The 19,701-nt window shown below is 37.6% G+C and overlaps 2 long non-coding RNA genes across 3 annotated transcripts in view; both read right to left on the bottom strand.

Moving 5' to 3' along the window:
• LOC129149318 (uncharacterized) overlaps positions 1-12,171 on the bottom strand; it is a 39,606-nt gene extending 27,435 nt beyond the window's left edge. Inside the window, exons 1-6 of one of the 2 annotated variants that reach the window (XR_008556233.1) lie at positions 12,112-12,171; positions 9,879-9,980; positions 6,571-6,694; positions 4,667-4,728; positions 3,082-3,133; positions 850-896 (exon numbers count right to left, since the gene is read on the bottom strand). This is a non-coding gene — a long non-coding RNA (uncharacterized LOC129149318). Of the gene's footprint in view, positions 1-849; positions 897-3,081; positions 3,134-4,666; positions 4,729-6,570; positions 6,695-9,878; positions 9,981-12,111 lie in introns of those variants that run through there. The other variant, XR_008556232.1, reaches the window with a different exon arrangement.
• A 3,837-nt stretch (positions 12,172-16,008) lies between these two features.
• LOC114227663 (uncharacterized) lies at positions 16,009-19,427 on the bottom strand. The gene is made up of 2 exons (XR_003613737.2): positions 19,202-19,427; positions 16,009-16,214 (listed from the first exon to the last, which is right to left on the bottom strand). It is a non-coding gene; the product is annotated as an uncharacterized LOC114227663 (long non-coding RNA).
• Positions 19,428-19,701: the final 274 nt, after the last annotated feature.

Genomic DNA, 19,701 nt, shown 5'->3' with positions numbered 1-19,701 from the left:
AGTAGTACCGTCCAATTAAAATGCCTATCCAGAGAGAGCGCCTGTCCTAGTTGAAGCAATTTTAATTGCACTGGGGCTCCGTCTGATGAAAACTCTTGGATAGAGGACAACCCTGCTATTAATTTTCTAGCATCTCCTTTGAAAGACTCTCCTGCTGCTCCTAGCTGAATGTATCTAACCGCTGCAGTCTGAAACCTTGTTCCCCCAATGATCACAGTGAAAAACAAAAACATGATCTTGAGGCAAATGTGCATACAAGGGATAATGACTTTTGAAGTGATGACATGTTTTATAACACCTCTGAGTGGCTACTCCCCACCTGGGGTCAGTCAGAATAATTTTGACTGTAAAACAGAGTAGAAATCATTTCCTTTTATGTTTAAAGAAATAGACATGGTGTATGCAAGGCTCCAAAGTGGTAAAGATTGAGAGAAAATGTGAGAAGTGCTCAATCCCTTAAGGGATACACCATGTTTGAAATTCTAACACAGAGATTCTCTCACTCATTTCTTGTGAAAGAAAATAATCCCAAATCACACAGGTAAACTGTCAGTGCTGTCAGATATCAATGAACACTCTACCATCAATCATCAACATTTTATCTCTTAGCAAGATTTGGAAAGCTGTCCTAAATATGATGCAATGACCCCCAGCTACCACAAATACTTAATGAGATCTTCATAGGATCTTTTGAAATGTTGCTTTTAACGTTTAACGCCTTTCCTTGTTTCACTCTCACCAGACTCTTTTACAGACACTTGTGATTCCACTTTAATAATCTTCGTTATTATTGTGGGACACACTGGAACTGAAGACAGCCTTTGTACATGATTTATAAAGTGTGTATTTCCATAGCAACCAACTGAAAACAGGCATCTTTATAAGAAACTGGATAACTACAATGAGAAATGACAAAAATGGCAGTATGATTTATTTTTTAGCTTATTCTGTTTTCCATGATTGCCTTATTTTATTTACATTAGTTAGTCAATTAATTTGTAAACTTTCACCAATAGTGGATTCGTTATAATTCTATCAATTGTCAGTGGATTTTTATAAAAGACTTGGTTCCATTTTTCGGAGAGACCTCTATCTAAGGGAGCTTAAATAGTTTAAACACAACACAGGGGTTGGGGGGGAATCTTTAGTCACTGTTTCTAAGATGATGTCCAAATATTAAAAATTAAGGAGTGCTTGATGTTTTTAAAATAAAAGCCAGATTATGGAATAAACTGTTTCACAGCAATGGAATACCATTGTCTCAGTGAGTGAAGTTGCTAAAAAATCCTCTCATAATTAAGTCAGGCAGGCAACAAAATACCAAAAAGCAGCTCATGCTCACCAAGGTGCCAAGAGTGGAGATGTAACAGGATATAACCAAGTCAGGTAGTACTACATTTTTCTAGACAGACATAGAGATCAGGATTTAAATTCCTTTATTAAGCAAATAATGATTGCACATTCATGATATGCTAGGCACAATACAAGCCTCAGATGACATGGCAATAAAAAGATGGATGAGGCCCCTGTCTACAGGAAGCTTGCAGTTGAGTAAAAGGAAAAGTATTAAAGAACTATATAAATATTATCTATCCTACCTAATAAAATAGTAATATGCAAATTGACCGCACCTTTGCTATGCCCAAACCACGCCCATCCGCCAAAGCCACACCCGCCAGCCAATCAGGACGAGTATGCAAATTACCCAACAAAGATGGTGGTTAATTTGCATACGCTGAGAGAGGGAGGAGTGAAGACTGAAGACAACTTAGAAGGAAGAGGGAGGAAAAGCGGAAAGCAAGGTGGCTGCCAGAGGGAAAGCCCAGGCGGGGCTGGGCGGAGCAGGGTGGAACGGGGCGGAGCGGGACGGGCAGCAGTGGCGAGCGGGTGCAGGCGCGGTGGCCGTAAAGGCGGCAGCAGCGGCAGCGCACGCGGCCGCAACAGCCGCTTGCAGGATTTTCCTGCAAATGGGCTACTAGTCTTTGTTATAAGAGACATGAAGATAAAGAGCAGAATATAGTAAGGTTATATTACATTGGGTCTTGAACAATTCTTATGTAAGCTAATAATAGAACAAGCAGCAGGAATCTATCAATGCTTGGTTATTGTTTTGTTATTTTGTGGTAAATTTAGGAATGCAAACCAATGCTTTTCACTTCAGGCAGCTTTCTAGATATCCTATCTAATGAAAAGCTAATATGCTAATTAGCCCGGACGCAGAACGACCTGTGGGTGGGGGGTGGGGCCACAAGGCAGCCAGGGCTGCTGCGAGGGCCGAGGTGGCAGCGGGGCTGCAAGGGCCAACCCCCTTGCACGAATTTCGTGCATTGGGCCTCTAGTCTAATTTATGAAGAGTCACTACAATTTATCGTAAAGAGCTAAAGCAATTACTTGCAAATAGATAAAATTTTAGCCAACCACATGACATCACAGCTGTGCTTTGTTCTTCTTTTTGTTCCTTAGATGAATTGTAATTACTGATCCAAGAGGTGTATTTACAGTTATCTCTGTGTGCTCTATTACTGGTATATATTTTCTCTAGCTTTCCTGTCTATGTACAATGCCCTTCTTTCTACTTTCATATCCAAACCTTATTTACTCTTTAAGATTAATCTAAAATACTATCTCATTAGTGGAATCTCTATTTTTGATGATGTACCATATAGTATTTAAAACAATAGTCATTAAAATTTTCTGAACAACCAAAGTAATATGTTCATTGTACAAAATATGAATGACAAAACTAGACTAGTACACTATTACACACCTACACACCTAGTGCACTGACTTGTCTAAAGAGGCTACAATAACTGTGTGTTTGTGTGTGTTGAAAGAACCTGACTCATTTACACCACATTTCATAATCCTGATTTATCATGGTTGACCTACAGAACTAAAAGGCTATATTGCCTTTCTACCTCAAGCGAGGTAAACTAGATACCTTTGACACAGACATCTGATCATGCTCACTGATGTCCAGATGAAGGGTGCAGGTGACCTCCCAAGTATGCACCCTCAAATTCTGACCTAGTTGAGCCTGCTCTGTGGCCCTGTGCCCTTCAGGCAATGAAAGTATCCCACCTTCAGGGAGGAGGAGGGACCAGTTCAGGAGTCACCAAGGTATTTTTTGCCACTGTATGTGAGAAGGAATAAAAGAATAACAAAATTTGTCAGATTCCTTCCTGCTATTTTTATCTACAAATTCTATTTTAATGCAATTAAAAGGGCTAAAACATGTCATTTATCAGAAAAGAGAGAAGTTCTTAATTTTGCCTGGCCTTATGTATAATAAGCTAAAGAAAACAATAATTTCTTTGAAAATATTAGGAAGTAAAAGAAGGCACGTCAATCGTTTTCAGACCTAATGCTCTACCTACCAACTTTAAAATATACGTAATATTAGGGTTGACATGAAGTTTCAAAGGTCAGTAAAATGATGTGGTTTGATTATGAGGTTCCAAGGTTTCCAGGTTCCAAGAGATGTGAGTTCAATTCTTATTTCTCTTAAAGTAGTATGTTATGGGTACTGATTTCTCCAGGTATTAGTTTATTTGTCAGCAAATTTGGAAAATCATATTCTAATAAGATAAATGAATTCATCTAGAAAAATGTAGGTGTATAAATTTAACAATAGAAAGATGATAAAATCCTAATCTTATGGCTTCTATTTTCTCAATGATGTATGCAGTAGGACTATGTGTGACAATTTTGAGAAGGTGTGAAACTTAATAGATAAAAACAATAAAATAGATGGGTCATCATTAATGTTCTACAGTTGTCAGTAATATTTCCCATAATGTAATCTTGGTGAATATAATTAAGTCAGTCTTCTAGGTCTTATAATTTTCTCTACCCATGCTAAACTGCACATCTAGAGAGAGGGTAAAAATATGGTAAAGGGGTCATCCAATATTTGCATTTTGCTTTCACATTAAGGAGGATCGAAATAAATTACAAGGTCAAACATAAACAGAAGTCATTTAAATAGAGGTGCTTTTCATTAAACACTAAATAGAATATATTGACTTAGAGTCTCCCAATATCAGTGGTGAACATTTTTCTTTAAGTATTGTTATAATAAAATCACCTGTACAAAACAGAAATGTATTTAGTTTTTTTCCCAATTCTATCTACTCCCTATTAAGGTTCCAAAAAATCAAGTCTTGATTTTTCTCTAAGGGTAAACTTCATCATAATTTTAGAGTAGCTGATGCTGATTTATAGGGTCATGAATCTAAATATGTAACAGGATATCAGGCAGTGAATCTAATAGTTTTAAAATTTTGTATAGTGTTCAAACCTTTATTTGCAATCACTTAATTTTATATGCATTTATTTCTCTATCAGATCTCAAAAATGAAGTAAAATGTTTATTGGATCATCCAAGTTTAATAAAGCAAGAATTTTTTTAAATGAAGTATGATAAACTTTATTATGAATTTGGAAATTACCAACATTACATTATGGGGAATACTACTTAAAAAACAAAATTTAAATTAAAAAAAAAAACACACACCAAAAAAAGCTCTAATTTTATTAGTCATTTAAGCCTGAAAATATCCATTAAATTGTTTTAATGTATTAACCTCTGATATGTATAATTTTGAACAACTACATAAAATACAGCTTTGAGTTTTTATTTACATAAAGTAGAGTTGTGAACAACCTGCTTCTGAGTCTTTCAGCATCTGAACAAATAGTTCTTATTTTTTTCTCTCAAAGAATGAGCTGTAACACAAAAGATTCAGACAAAACCAAATATAAGCTGAAGGAACAATAAGTTAAATATTTATTAAATAGTTGTTTGTTTCTAGGAAAATTATAAATATATTTATGTATACCTTTCTTCCTAATTGAAAATAATACTGATACATTTTTTTGAAATATGAATTCTAGTGAAAAGATTATAACGATGACAGTATAAATGATAAATCTCTATATATAAAAGCCTAAGCGACCAGCCGACTGGCTGGTAGCTATGACGTGCAATAACCACCAGGGGACGATGCTCCAACTGGTAGCTATGATGCACACTGACCACCAGGGGGAAGACATTCGATGCAGGAGCTGCCGAGTTGTGACTTGGCAGCTGCAGTTCTCAGGTGACGCACCCAGAACCAGAGAGAAGGGAGCCCAATACTGGGATGCGTCACCCGAGAACTGCCCTCTTGCAATCCAAAACCCCTTGGGGGATGTTGGAGAGCTGGTTTTGGCCTGATCTTCGCAGGCCAGGCTGAGGGACCCCACCAGTGCATGGGGCCTCTAGTTGATAGATAAAACATATGAGGCAGATATATGGTTTTTGAGGTTGATTTTGGTATTCAAGACAAAAATGGTGCATTACAACCAAATGGGATATCATTGTTTCCTTCCAAATTATATACTTACTAAGGTTAAAATTACAGAATAAATATCAGGGAACCCTAAGAGTTTGGGATGATCCCAAAGTATATCTCTAGAGACATATTAGGAAAACTGAAACAGCACATGGTTAGAAAGAGGAGTAAGGACTTTTAAGAGGTTAATGCTCTATGTTATCAAATATAGTAGAGGTTAACAAAATAAAGATTTAAATTATAATGTTTCTGTATAGAATTATTAATATGGAAAATGTTAATAACAAACAAGGGAAACTCTAGTGCAATTGAAGGGTCGACATTATATTTTGGAACAGCTCTCCAATAGAACTTCCTGTGGAGATGGAAGTGCACTATAGACACAGCGGTAGCCTTAGCCACGTGGTTCTTCAGGGATTGAAATGTGGCTAGTGACACTGAGGAAATTAATCCCTACTCTAATTTTATTTTAATTGATTTAAATATAAGTAGCCTAAAGTGGCTACAGTATTTGTAATCACAGTACTAGAGATTTCAGAAATTAATATGTGGTAAGAAGCTGATCACAGTGATATAAATGATGCTTTCAAAAGGTTTGTTATGGTTTTGTTTTGTTTTTTGGTTTGTGTGTTTGTTCTAATAGTTTTTAGGTAGAGTGTTTAGGGTTATATATAAAATGGTACACTTGAAACCTATTTAATTTTATTAACCAATGTTACCCCCAATAAATTTAACTTAAAAAAAAAAAGACATTTCATGTGTAAAGGAAGAAAATAGCCCAGAAGTGCCCAGCTGGTGTGGATCAGTGGTTAATGGCCACCTATGAACCAGGAGGTCCCTGGTCCTTTTCCTGTTTTTTGCTGGGGACACAAGCTCAGGTTGCGGGCTCAATCCCCAGTAGGGGGCATGCAGGAAGCACCTGACCAGTGATTCTCTCTCATCATTGATATTTCTATCTCTCCCTCTCCCTTCCCCTCTGAAATTAATAAAAATATATTTTAAAAAATAGCCCAGAAGTAGGCGTAAATGTGACATCATTTTAAGTAATTTTTTGTTTTTTACATATGTGCCTACAATGGAATTTAAAAAGTGGGGAGGATAAGTAGAGATGGCAAAGATGAAGGAAATCAAATGCAAGTGAGAAAAATAGTTTTAATATCTGTTTAGCAATTTCTGAACTAATTTTCACTAAAAGTGATAAAAGTTATGATGTGGTTAAAAATAATAATAATACCTTATCTTTCTGTTTTGGTATATATCCTGGTTTGTCCTCATTTGCCCAAATAGATCATTCCATTTCTGCCCTGCTTTGTTGATTGTATCCCTGTTAAATGTATCAATGGTAGGTATTGGAATATCTAAGAATGAGAGAAGTGAGATTAAGGTATTTGTTGCAGCCCAGTTCTCTGTGCCTTCTCACTCACTGACAAACCTTGTCTGAAAAGTTTTTATGTGTTTTCTTATTCTTTCCTCAGTTTCTTCATCCACCTGTAGTTACAGCATTTACTGACCCCCTCAGTCTCAGTGGTCTTTCATTATTGCTGGACCTAGGTACTTAATCATTACTTGTTTGTTTTCTTAACCATGCCCACAGCTCTTAAAATATATCATTTATTAAAGTCTTCAATGAAACTTTTCAAATGGGCCATGTATGTCCCATTAAGCTTAACTAATTGGAAATGAGAGTAGCACCAGAAATTAGTCCCTCAAATTGAGATTCTGGCGTTGCATTTCTAATATAGTTTATGAACTCAAAGATTACTTCATTGTAAAGGAGAAATGGGACCTTAATAATTCATTACATGAGGTGGCATTGTGATTACTTAAATCATAAGCTATATTGCTTTGGCACAGCATGCTCATTGATGTTAAACCACTAGAAAGATATTGCTTGTGGCACTTAATTACTATAGCAATAATGGAAATTAAAATATCTGTCTGTTTGTCCTGGGAAAGGTACTCAAAGAAGAAAACAATAAAATAAATGTATAGCCCTCAATTCCCAATTCCAGTTATGGGTAGAGACTAAGAAAGTCTATGTGTGTGGCCCCTTAAAGAAATTATTTCCTGTGGCCACAGCAGGCAAAATGGAGAATTTCAGCAGAGTACAAATCTATAAAAAATCAACTATAAATGTTCAGACTGTAACACACAATAACTTAAATTTAAAACTCAGATGTGTCTAATACTGCAGATGGGGAATTTAAAAAATTGTAAATAAAACATTCAGAGAGAATCAACAAGACAAAAAATAGAGGAAAAGCTTAAGAGAAATTTGGGACATAGTGAAAAATCCTTGAATATATTTAATTAGAACTCCAGGAGAAGATAAGATAGAAAATAAAGCAGAAGCAATATAATCACTGATATTGGCCAATATGCTGCCAAAATTTTAAGTCACTAAATCAGGAAGCAGTATGAACCCTAAACAGGATAAATATAAAACACAACGTATCTAGAGACAGCATAATGAGCAAATCTTGGGGAGAACAATCAGAAAATCAAACAAAGAAGAGCAATCCGTCTAGCAGCTTACTCGTCGACAAAAAAGAATATAGAGAGAAGGCCTAAAAAAATTGAATGATAGCTTCAAAGTGCTAAGAAAAATCAACAACTTCCATAAACCTTAAAATGTAAGCACAATTAAACATTTAAGTCAAACAGAAATTGAGAAAATTTGATAACAGCAAAATAATACTAAAGGAAACAATAAAGCAACTTCATGAAACAGGAAAATGATACCAGATGAAAGCACAGAGAAGTGAGGAGGAATAGAAAGTAATGGAAAAAATGTATGTGGATAAATATGTAATATTGATAATATTGTGTTTTAAAATATATAACTTTAATAGAGAAAAAAAACACGGCATTAAGGGATAGAGTTAAAATGCTTCAAGAATGATGTATTAGGGTTCAATAAGTCAAAGATGCCTAATCCAATCTCTAGGGTACTTATAAAATAACTAGAGGCCTGGTGCATGAAAATTCATGAACTGGAGGGAATATCCCTCAGCGCAGCTTGCCCCCTCTCACAGTCCTGAAGCCCTCAGGGGCAGGAGGCAACCTGGCAATCAGAGGAAGGTGATACCCCCATCACACTTCTGCTGCTGCCACTGCCGGCAGCGTAAGCCTTGGCCAGCTCTGGTTACCTGAGCCTTGGGTGGCCCTGGGCGGCTGGGCACCCACCATCTGAGGCTTGCCTGCACCTCGGGCATTGGCTGGGCAGCCGATATCCGAGACTTTCCTGTGCCTCAGGCTGGCCCTGGGCAGCTGGGGGGCTGAGGGGACGGGGCACCGCCATTTTGTGGTTGTGGGCGCCACCATCTTTGAGGGCATGACAGTCAATTAGCATATTCCCTTTTTATTGGCTGTGGGCACCACCATCTTTGAGGGTGTGGCAGTCAATTAGCATATTCCCTCCTTATTGGCTGTGGGTGCTGCCATCTTTGTGACAATGTGAGTATCAATTAGCATATTCTCTCTTTATTAAATAGGATAAAGAATATATGACTTACAGGCTAGTTGAGGTTAAAAAATGGGATAGGGCCGAAACCGGTTTGGCTCAGTGGATAGAGCATTGGCCTGCGGACTGAAGGGTCCCAGGTTCAATTCCAGTCAAGGGCATGTACCTTGGTTGTGGGCACATCTCCAGTGGGGGGTGTGTAGGAGGCAGCTGATCGATGTTTCTCTCTCATCAATGTTTCTAACTCTCTATCCCTCTCTCTTCCTCTCTGTAAAAAAAATCAATAAAATATATATATTTTTAAAAATGGGATAGGAAAGAACTCTAAGTAAAATAAGGGAAAGAAACAAGTGAAAGAAAGTAAGTATATAGAAAGAGAAGGGAACAAATAAAAATCAAATACTTGCTAGTACATAGAAGATCTATATCAAATAATGTTCTTAATTACATTTATTATAATTTAAAGACAAGGATTTTCAGATAAATTATTGTTTTAAAAAAACAGCTTAAAATGTATGTCTAGTAAAGGGCAAAACAGAAAAAAATATACTTAAATGCTGAAATTAAAATATATAAAGTAATATAGAAGAAATAAAATATATAAATGAATATGTTGCATATAGATAAGAGGATAAATCCATCAGGAAAATAAAATAATCCTGAATTTGTATTCACCTAAATAACATTTAAATTATAAGTATAAATGGAAACATCTGTATTTATGATGAAAAATTTTTAGTAACTTACAGAAGAACAAATGAAAAGAATATAAACATTTGAACTAAACCCCAAATACTCCTTAATTAACATGTATGAAACACATGTCCAATAACTTCAGAATACATATTCTTTCCAATCTAACATGCACTTATTTTTCTGAAAATTGACCATATACTGAGTCATGAAAAAGTCTCACAAATCTTAAATGAATTAAACCATGTGGAGGATATTCTCTCACTACAGTGGTATTAAGTAAAAAGTAAATATTTATTTATACCCTGTCTGGTTTGGCTCAGCGGATAGAGCATCGGCCTGCAGAGTGAAGGGTCCTGGGTTCGATTCTAGTCAGGGGCATGTACCTTGGTTTCAGGCATATCTCCAGTAGGGGTTGTGCAGGAGGCAGCTGATCGGTGTTTATCTTTCAATGATGTTTCTAACTCTCTATCCCTCACCCTTCCTCTCTGTAAAAAAAAAAAAAATATTTTTAAAAAATATATATATTTAAATGACAAGTGTATCCCAACATGAGGAAAATCAATAATATACTTCAAAATAAGACATGAATTAAAGAAGAAATTACAATGGAAATATTTTCTGTATACTAAAATATAAAATATTAAGACACATAAAACAGCTAGATTTGTGCTCACAGTAAAATTTGTAGTTTTAAATGTGTAACTTGAAAGGAATAAAGATTTAAAAACATAGATCTGACCATAGAAATCAAGAATGCTGTAAAAGCCCTAGCTGGTTTGGCTCAGTAGATAGAGCATTGGCCTGCGGACTGATGGGTCCCGGTTTTAATTCCATGCCCTGGTTGTGGGCTTGATCTTCATTAGGGGGTGTGCAGGAGGAAATGATTCTCATCATTAATGTTTCTATCTCTCCCTCCCTCTCCCTTCTTCTCTGAAACCAATAAAAATATATTTTTTTTAAAAAAAGAAGGCTATAAAAGAACATTTAAAGTCTAACCAAAATAAGAGAGAAGAAAGTAAGAAAAAGCAAAAAATTGATGGCATCCAAAATCATTTTGTGTTGGAGAAAGTAAAAATGGATTTAATTCCTTAAAAAGAGCAATAAAGTTAACAAACTCCTGGATATATTGATCAAAAAGATACAGTGCAAGACAGGTACAAATTATCCCAATTAGAAATTAATATCAGACAATTTAAATACTCAAGATATATTAAAAATAAAATAAACACTTAAATTTAAAAATATAAAGAAAGTGAGTTAATTTCTAAAAAGATGCAATGTACCAAAATTGATCAAAGTAAAAGCAGAAAAAATGACTACTCCTCTGTCTAATAAAGGAATTGAATTCATATATAAAAACCTTTCCACAAAAATAAAAACTCCAGATTTGTGGGGCTTTTCTAGTAAAAATTACTAAATATTTAAGGAAGAACTCATTCCCAGTTTGCACTAATTGCCTCATATTATTAATAAGAGGAAAGAGTTTTCAGCACTTTTATTTTAGTTATGCTTATAAAATCTGACAAGAACATTACAAGAAATCACTTATAATAATATTCATAAATATAGATGGAAAAGCCTAAACTAAACATTAGCAAAATAAACTTAGCAATACATAAAAAGATACTGCTTTATGACCAATGGGATTATCCCAGGAATTAAAGTTTGGATTTAACATTCAGAAATCAGTAAAACTTACAACATTAACAAAGTAAATTTAAAAAGTTACATTAGTAATTATTTATTAATATATAAGTTAGTCCATGAGTGGCCACTAGCCTATATCCAAAAAAAAAAAAATTGCTAAGATTGCATCTGAATATTAAAACAAAGATAATGTATTTAGCTTAAAGATCAAAATTACTGAGTGAAAAAAATTTCTGGTCATTTTTCTTATTCCTGCCTAAGGTATTAGAAGACAAAATTTAGGCATCTTTAATTTTCGTTAATAAGAATATATTTCTAAATTAAACAGTTACTTCCAAGGACTTCTGATAAACTTAGAAGTTTACTGACAATAGTTATCTTTTGCAACTATTATAAATCAATTACATATATTGTAATAATATCTGAAGTTTTAAGCATAGACATACTTTTTTCATTAATAGGTGTAATGTTATCCTAAAGCAGAAAGAGTGATCATACCAAATTACTCTTTAGAAACTTTTTTGTTTGTTTTAAGGCAGAAGCTGCTACAAACTAAATGTGTTTTAATCTGCCAGAAGCAATATTTGATTATTAGAGTTAATTCTATACCTGCCCCAATGCCTGTTTTCTTTTTAAAATTGTCTAGTTATTGAAATGCATAACTTAAGGACACCTCCAGGAGCATTCAAAGTTAAACTACTCTACTCTTGTTGGAGAGTACCAGCTCTTCACATTAACTGGTCTCCAGATGAAGGGGTTCTATAATTAGCTGTGTGCTCAGCAGCTTAAAGTGATACTTTCAATGATTAAGTGACCTTTCTTTGGACTCAGTATTTTGCATTTCAGATAACTTGATTGCGTTTCAGTTACACTGCATTGTTCCTGCATATGATTCATATCACCTGGGCAGTGGTGCAGTGAAGGTGAAGATCACAGCCAGGAGGAATCTTTATTTGAAAGAGTACTTACGCATCTTCCGTCACAGCCAGATGAACAGAATAGAACAACGTCAAGATTGAATAAATGGAATTTTTTTTTCTTTATTTTTAATGAATCTTTATTGTTCAGATTACAATTGTTTCTCCTTTTCCCCCACATATCTCCCCACCACCCAGTTCCTACCTCCCCTCTTCCCTTACCTCCCCCCGCGCTGTCCTTATCCATAGGTGTATGATTTTTGTCCAGTCTCTTCCCATACTCCCCACACAGACACCCCTTCCCCCCTGAGAATTATCAATCCACTCCCATTCTATGCCTCTGATTCTATTAAGTTCACCAGTTTATTCTCTTCCTCAGATTTTTAATTCCCTTGACTTTTAGATTCACTTGTTGATATATATGTATTTGTTGTTCATAATTTTTATCTTTCTTCTTCTTTTTCCTCTTTTTAAAGAATACCTTTCAGCATTTCATATAATGCTGGTTTGGTGGTGATGAACTCCTTTAGCTTTTTCTTATCTGTGATGCTCTTTATCTGCCCTTCAATTTGAATGATAACTTTGCTGGGTAGAGTAGTCTTGGTTGTAGGTTCCTGCTATTCATCACTTTGAATATTGCCACTCCCGTCTGGCCTGCATGGTTTCTGTTGAGAAATTAGCTGATATCGTATGGGAGCTCCCTTGTAGGTAACTAACTGTTTTTCATTCTTTCTTTTTTTCTTTTTTTTTTTTTTTTGACTCACATACTCAAGATATCTTATTAATTACCTAAATAGAATGAAACCACAGTGTTAGGTCTGAGTGTGAGCTTTAATATTTGGTAGATGTTAAATGCTAATTATTATTATTGTCATCCCCCCAAAAAGTGTCTGAGTTGTAGTTTCTAGGCTAGTAATATCCACCATGGGAATGATGTAATTTTTCCAAATAGTCTGAAATTTTAAATTTGTTGAATACAGCGAAAATATAAAAATTACTAGGGGCCCAGTGCATGAAGATTCATGCATGGGAAGTGGGTCACTCAGCCCAACATGCACCCTCTCCAATCTGGGAGCCCTCTCCAATCTGGGAGTTTCTGTCTGTCTTTGCAATCATATAAGCGAATTGTCTGAGACCCCAACCCAGTTTGGTTTGTTGCTCACAGAATAATAGAGGCATTTTTTTTCTTTGCTTCATTGTTCGAGATTTCCTGAAAGTTTTAGGATAGCTTCCCTTTAATTTTTTCTAGACATTCTGATTTTACTTATGTCTCTCACCTTTGCTTTCCCACCATCCCCCACCGCAACAGTAACTTGCTCCAGTTTCACTTTGCTCTATTGTCTAGGAGATCCGTCTGCCACCAGAACTATGATTCCCAGCATTCCTGGTGCTCCCCACGCTCTGGGTTTTCCCTTCCTGCCCTGACTCCATCCCATGGCCTTCCGCTCTGCCAAGTCCTTCAAACCCCAGCTCTCCCTCTCTGCTCTCTGCCTGGCACCTGCATATGCAAATTGACCTGCCATCTTTGGCAGGTTAATTTGCATACTCACTTCTGATTGGCTGGTGAGCGTAGTGGAGGTACGGTCAATTTACATGTTTCTCTTTTATTATATAGGATATCTTACAGTCTGAAATCTTATTGCTAAGTTGAAAGTTTGAGGGTTATAAAAGTACATTTTATAACATTTTGAATCTGGTAAATTCACATTAACCATTGCAAAGCTCTAATGAAGCAAGTATCCACTGGGCTACATAGGCAACCAACCAGGGCAGTGGCACAGAATCTCAGGCTGGAAGGGCCACTTGCCTGAGGTATAATAAGGCTCCGTGATCATCACCTTGGAAATTTTAAAAATTATACATGTACATGTGAAATATCTATGTATTGGAGCAATAGAATACTAACCCTGGGCCTTAGAGCTTTGCCTCAGGCTGCCTCACTACCTGCTTCCTGTGAAGGGTTTTCAGATGCCCACCCACCCCAGTTGGCCTAACCCCAGTTGGCCCCTTCCCCTGACCCTGCAGAAAACTGCCACTGTGCTCTTTTTTTTTTTTTAGGGGAATCTGAGCACAGGTGTAGGAGGTGCTGACATGGATGCAGATGTGCCCCACCCCCTCCTGTTGGCTCAGGGTGGTGCAAGGCAGTGGTTGTTTGCCCAGAGGCTGGCATCACTAAGGGGCATTCATGAGCAATTAAGCAAGGGTGACCCTTTTGTGTGAAAATTGTGATAGCCACGACCTGCATGGCTTGGGTTCAGGGCCCAGAGAAGGGCTGCGCACAAATGAAGAGAATAGACAAGAAATATGAATTTGGAAATTACAGAGGGCCAGGCCAAGAGTCTTTCTCAAGAGGAAAGGCTTCACTGGTGCCCAGTCCCTGCCAGCTTTTTATTCAGTTTTAGATACACATCTTGCCCTTAGTCAGGCAGGCAATTCCCACAGCAGACAGACTATCTTAAAGGTCAGGAAATATTAGTAAAGATTTACTTTGAGACTAAAAGCTCAGGAAATTGCTTGAGACACCATTGTTTCCACAGAACAATTGGTGCATAGCTTTTAGCCCTTGCCAAAGCTCAAGGTCCATCAGCCTTCTGGGTTCCTTGTTTGCACTTTCCTGATAGTATTGACAATGGGTAGCTTCCAGCACTTTTGCTCACCTCTAAGCCCTTTATGCTGTAGTTCCTGCTGGGAGGTCACATTCCCTGGGGGTGATCTGGCCATGGTGGGTTAAGCAGCAGAGCAGAGGGAGAGCAGAGAAGCCTGCAATGACCTCCCTGCCCTCTGGACAGGACAGTCTGGGTCTGGAGGCTGGTGGGCGGGGGAACCTGGCAGCTGGTAAGCCACATGCCCACAATCTCTGCCCATTATATCTGTGAGAGTCTGTGAGAATTCCTATGCCCAAGGAAAACAATACTTTTTTTTTTCTTTTTTCTTTTTTTTTATTAATATATTTTTATTGATTTCAGAGAGGAAGGAAGAGGGAGAGAGAGATAGAAACGTCAATGATGAGAGAGAGTCATTGATTGGCTGCATCCTGCATTACCCCACTGGGGATCGAGCCCATAACCTGGACATGTGCCCTTGATTGGAATCGAACCTGGGACCCTTCAGTCCGCAGGCCAATGCTCTATCCACTGAGCCAAACCAGGTAGGGCAAGGAAAACAATATTAAATAGCAAATGCCATGTCGTAAAGAGACCATGAAATATAGGAAAAAAATTTGTATTTCTTTCAAAGGCATGCTTAAAAAATATATGTTTTTATTGATTTTAGAGAGAGAGGAGAGAGAGAGAGAATCAACAATCAGCTTCCTCAACCTGGGCATGCTCCCCAACTGGGAATTTAACCAGAGACCTTTCAGTGCACGGGAGGACTCTCAGCCAACTGAGCCACACCAGCCAGAGCTCACTGGCACATTTGTAACTACACGTTTTTGTTTTTCTCCTTTATGAACCAGGGGCCTGTGTTTTCCTCTTGCATTGGGCCATAAAAACTATGTAGCCAGCATTTTGGTCCACCAGTTTTTATGAATCTAAGAAGAAATTGTTTTCCAAACTGCCAGCTATTGATTTGCTAGACTTTACTCATAATCCTAAGAGGAAACAAAGCTGTTCCAGAAATGTTTGGATGATATATATTCACTTTTATTTCTAATAGGAACAAAAGAGTGGGTGGAGAGGGGGGTTAACGGAAAAAGTAAAGAAGGCAATTCTGCACTCATTCCCTTAATGGGAATCAAACAAAATGGCCATTCCAACTACCATAAGCTTTCAAAGAGATGTCTCCATCGAAACAAAAGTAAACACATAAAGCATATTATTTCATTCATTGAGAAATGCGTATCTGCATGTTAGATAGAATTTTTCATCACAGCAATCAGATCTTTAATGTCAACATCATGATCACACAATACCATCAGGGAGAAATTATCTCAGCATTTCTCAAAGAATGTGTCTTGCTCTATTAAGTGGTTTTATTATGATTTGTTTTTCTATTGCATTTGAATGAGGCTGTGAATACACCCATAATTCCTTGTCCTTTCCTCCTCTGCTCTCAACTCCAGGCTGTGACAGGCCTGCTCCAGGTTTTACAGACAAAACCTTCCCCTTTGTGCGGAACGCTTCCGTGGTATCAAGGAGCAGGAAAGAACGCCGCCTGCAAAAACAGACACACATTTGTCTCCTCATCTAGCACTCTATTAAATAAAGAAGTGTAACATTTTGCTATGGAATAACAATTTTAATTATATTGCATGTTTTAAAATCCCAGCTGAGAATAATATAATTTTAGCAGCTCATTTCTCCTGAGGCATCAACATCATTTATCACTCTGGCTGCCATCTGGCATGCCTGAACCATCATGATCAGCAGTTTATGTGGAAATTAAAGCCTTCAATGGGTGTCTCTTCAATAATGCTCTGAGGTCAGGGACAATATTGCTGGCGGCAGTGAAGATGCATTTTTATCGCACACTTGAGAGGCATCCATTCGACATATTTTATAGCTTTCTAGGTTAAGACTAGCCAAGCTTTTCCTTACTTGCACTGACCTGACATGGGGGTCATTCTGTATAATAACTATCTAAGAATCGTCCAGGATAGTTCCCTCTCGGCTGTTGTGCTTATAAAGCTACATTCTGCTGAAACCTTAGTGGTAGCAATAAAAGACCTCTCTCTCACTTTCTCCTTTCCCCTCCCTTTCTCCCTCCCTCCCTCACTCCCTCCCTCCCTCCTTCCTATATTTATATAATATACTTAAATATATAACTAACAAACTATACATATATATATATATACTAAACTATATATGTAGTTTGTTATATATTCATATTTTGTATCTATCTACTAGTATCTACCTATCTATCATCTATCTATCTATCTATCTATCTATCTATCTATCTATCTATCTATCTATGTACATCTATCATTCCTTTGTTTCTATTCCCTGTTAAAGAATGCAAGAAAATACCAACCATGGAACTGTAATTAATGTATCCTACTCTCAGGTGCAAATATTAACCTTTTTTTCAACATAATAGAAAATAAACATATCTTCAACAGACATATCTTTGTAATGTTATTTGGTGATATTGTCAAAGATGCCTTGTAGTTTGGATGTAAATTTGATTTTCCATGACTGAGAATGTAAGGAGCACTTATTCCATGAGTTCAGCAATTATTGAGCTTCTCAGGATAGTGAGCTGCTTGACTAAAAACAGCTAATGCCCTGTAAGTGCAACTGTCTAGTCTTTACAAAGTACAGTAGGTTCCTACCGCGCGACGTAACGCGATTTTCACCGTAAGTCAGAACCCACCTACATAAGCACCTGTGTCACGCACATGGAGAACATCCACAGCAGTAATGAAGTGAAACAGTAAAAAAAATTAAAAGAAAGATAACAATTCCTGACCTTTACTTGTGGTAAACAAATAATAAAAAACATGTATATACGTCGAAATGATGGAACTTTTTTTTTTTTTTTTTTATAAATAAATGGGAGATGGCGATGTAACCACGAAATGACATACATAAAGTTCAAGGACTGTCTGTAATACACTTCAGACATTTTCAAGTTTGAAAAAGACTTTCTTATCAGGAAGTTTATGTCTTAAAGAGTAAAGCACAATTTTTTAAATAATAAAAAAGACAGTAATGGTCTTTCCCATAAAAGAATATTTGTGAAAGTGAAAAGAAAACACCAATTCCTTTTTCTTAGTTATTCACCATCAGTGTTTTGGTTTTGTTTACCCTCTGTTAAGCTTCACCACACAAAATACACATTTATGTGCACAACACACACACACACACACACACACACACACACACAAACACATACAGCACAACAGTCCCACCATGGTTCAGAGGACAAACTAATTAAAATAGAGATGTCGGCACACAGATATGGAATATTTGTGAACTTAAAACACAAATATTCTTTGTATATTGAACCAATAATTTAGATAAGTGAATATATCTGGTACTAGAGGACTGGTGCACAACATTCGTGCACTGGGGTGGGGGGTCCCTCAGCCCAGGCTGCGCCCTCTCACAGTCCAGGACTCCCGTGGGGTCCTTAGTGCTGCTGCAGAGCTGGGAGAGGCTCCTGCCACTGCCACTGCGCTCACCAGCTGCCAACCATGAGCCTGGCTTTTAGCTGAGCAGCACTCCCGCTGTGGGAGTGTACTGAGCACCAGAGGGCAGCTCCTGTGTTGAGCTTCTGCCCCCAGTGGTCAACGTGAGTCATAGTAACTCATCATTTTGCCTTTCGTTGATTTTGCATATTAGGGTTTTAATATATAGGACTAGAGGCCCAGTGCACGAAATTCATGCATGGGTGGGTGGGGTATGTGTCCCTCAGCCCAGCCTGTACCCTCTCTAATCTGGGATATCCCTCTCACAATCCAGAACTGCTGGCTCCCAACCACTCGCCTGCCTGCCTGCCTTGATTGCCTCTAACCGCTTCTGCCTGCCAGTCTGATCACCCCCTAACCACTCTCCTGCCAGACTGATCGACGCCTAACTGCTCCCCTGCCGGCCCGATTGCCCCTAACTGCCTTCCCCTGCCAGCCTGGTGGCCCCCAACTGCCCTCCCCTGCAAGCCTGGTCCCCCCTAACTGCCCTCCCCTGCAGGCCTAGTCCCACCCAACTTCCCTCCCCTGCTGGCCTAGTCACCCCCAACTGCTCTCCCCTGCAGGCCTGGTCCCCCCTAACTGCCCTCCCCTGCAGGCCTGGTTGCCCCCAACTGCCCTCCCCTGCAGGCCTGGTCCCTCCAAGCTGTCCTCCCTTGCTGGCCTAGTCACCCCCAACTGCCCTTCCCTGCTGGCCTGATTGCCCACAACAGCCCTCCCCTGCTGGCCATCTTGTGGTGGCCATTTTTGACCACATGGGGTTGGCCATCTTGTGTGTTGGAGTGATGGTCAATTTGCATATTACCCTTTTATTAGATAGGATAGTATAATGTTAGGAAAACTTCAGTGAGGAAATGCCTCTTCAATAATATTGGGAAAGTGGTAAGATTTGTTTCTATAATATAAGTACTAATGCTTATTCTAAAGATTGATAAATCACAAAGCAACGACTTTTTGATTTGCTCTTTTACATTGTATAGCTTTTTTTATATAAGATCTATATTTTTTTACTTACATTTTGTAAGGTTCGAGGTGTTTTTGTTTGGTTTTGGTTTTCTGCTTTTCCTCTTAATTTCAATTCTTCCAACAGTTTGTTGAAAATGCTATACTTCATTGAATTAATTTTGTAGCACTGTAATATGTTGAGAGTTTTAATGATGAACAGGTATCAAATTTTGCCAAATGCCTTTTCTATATGAATTTTTATAATTATTGATGTTTCTTCTTTAGACTGTTGGTACTGTAAATTATATAGGGGTGGGCAAAAGTCAATTTATAGTTGTTAGTATGTAAAATAATACAATAATTAATAAATAATAATATAAGAACTAACTGAGTTTCTCATACTCACTTTTGCCCACCCTTGTATAGATTTATTTTTGGATATTAAACTCAAGCTTTACATTCTGGAAATAAAGTATACATACCATCGATGTATTTTGCTGTTTTATATAATGCTGGAATTGATTTACTGTTGACCCTTGAACAACATAGGGGTTGAGGGCTCTGATACCC

This window comes from Eptesicus fuscus, chromosome 6 (assembly GCF_027574615.1).
Source record: "Eptesicus fuscus isolate TK198812 chromosome 6, DD_ASM_mEF_20220401, whole genome shotgun sequence".
Taxonomy (NCBI): domain Eukaryota; kingdom Metazoa; phylum Chordata; class Mammalia; order Chiroptera; family Vespertilionidae; genus Eptesicus; species Eptesicus fuscus.
This window is presented reverse-complemented; position numbering and strand designations above follow the sequence as displayed.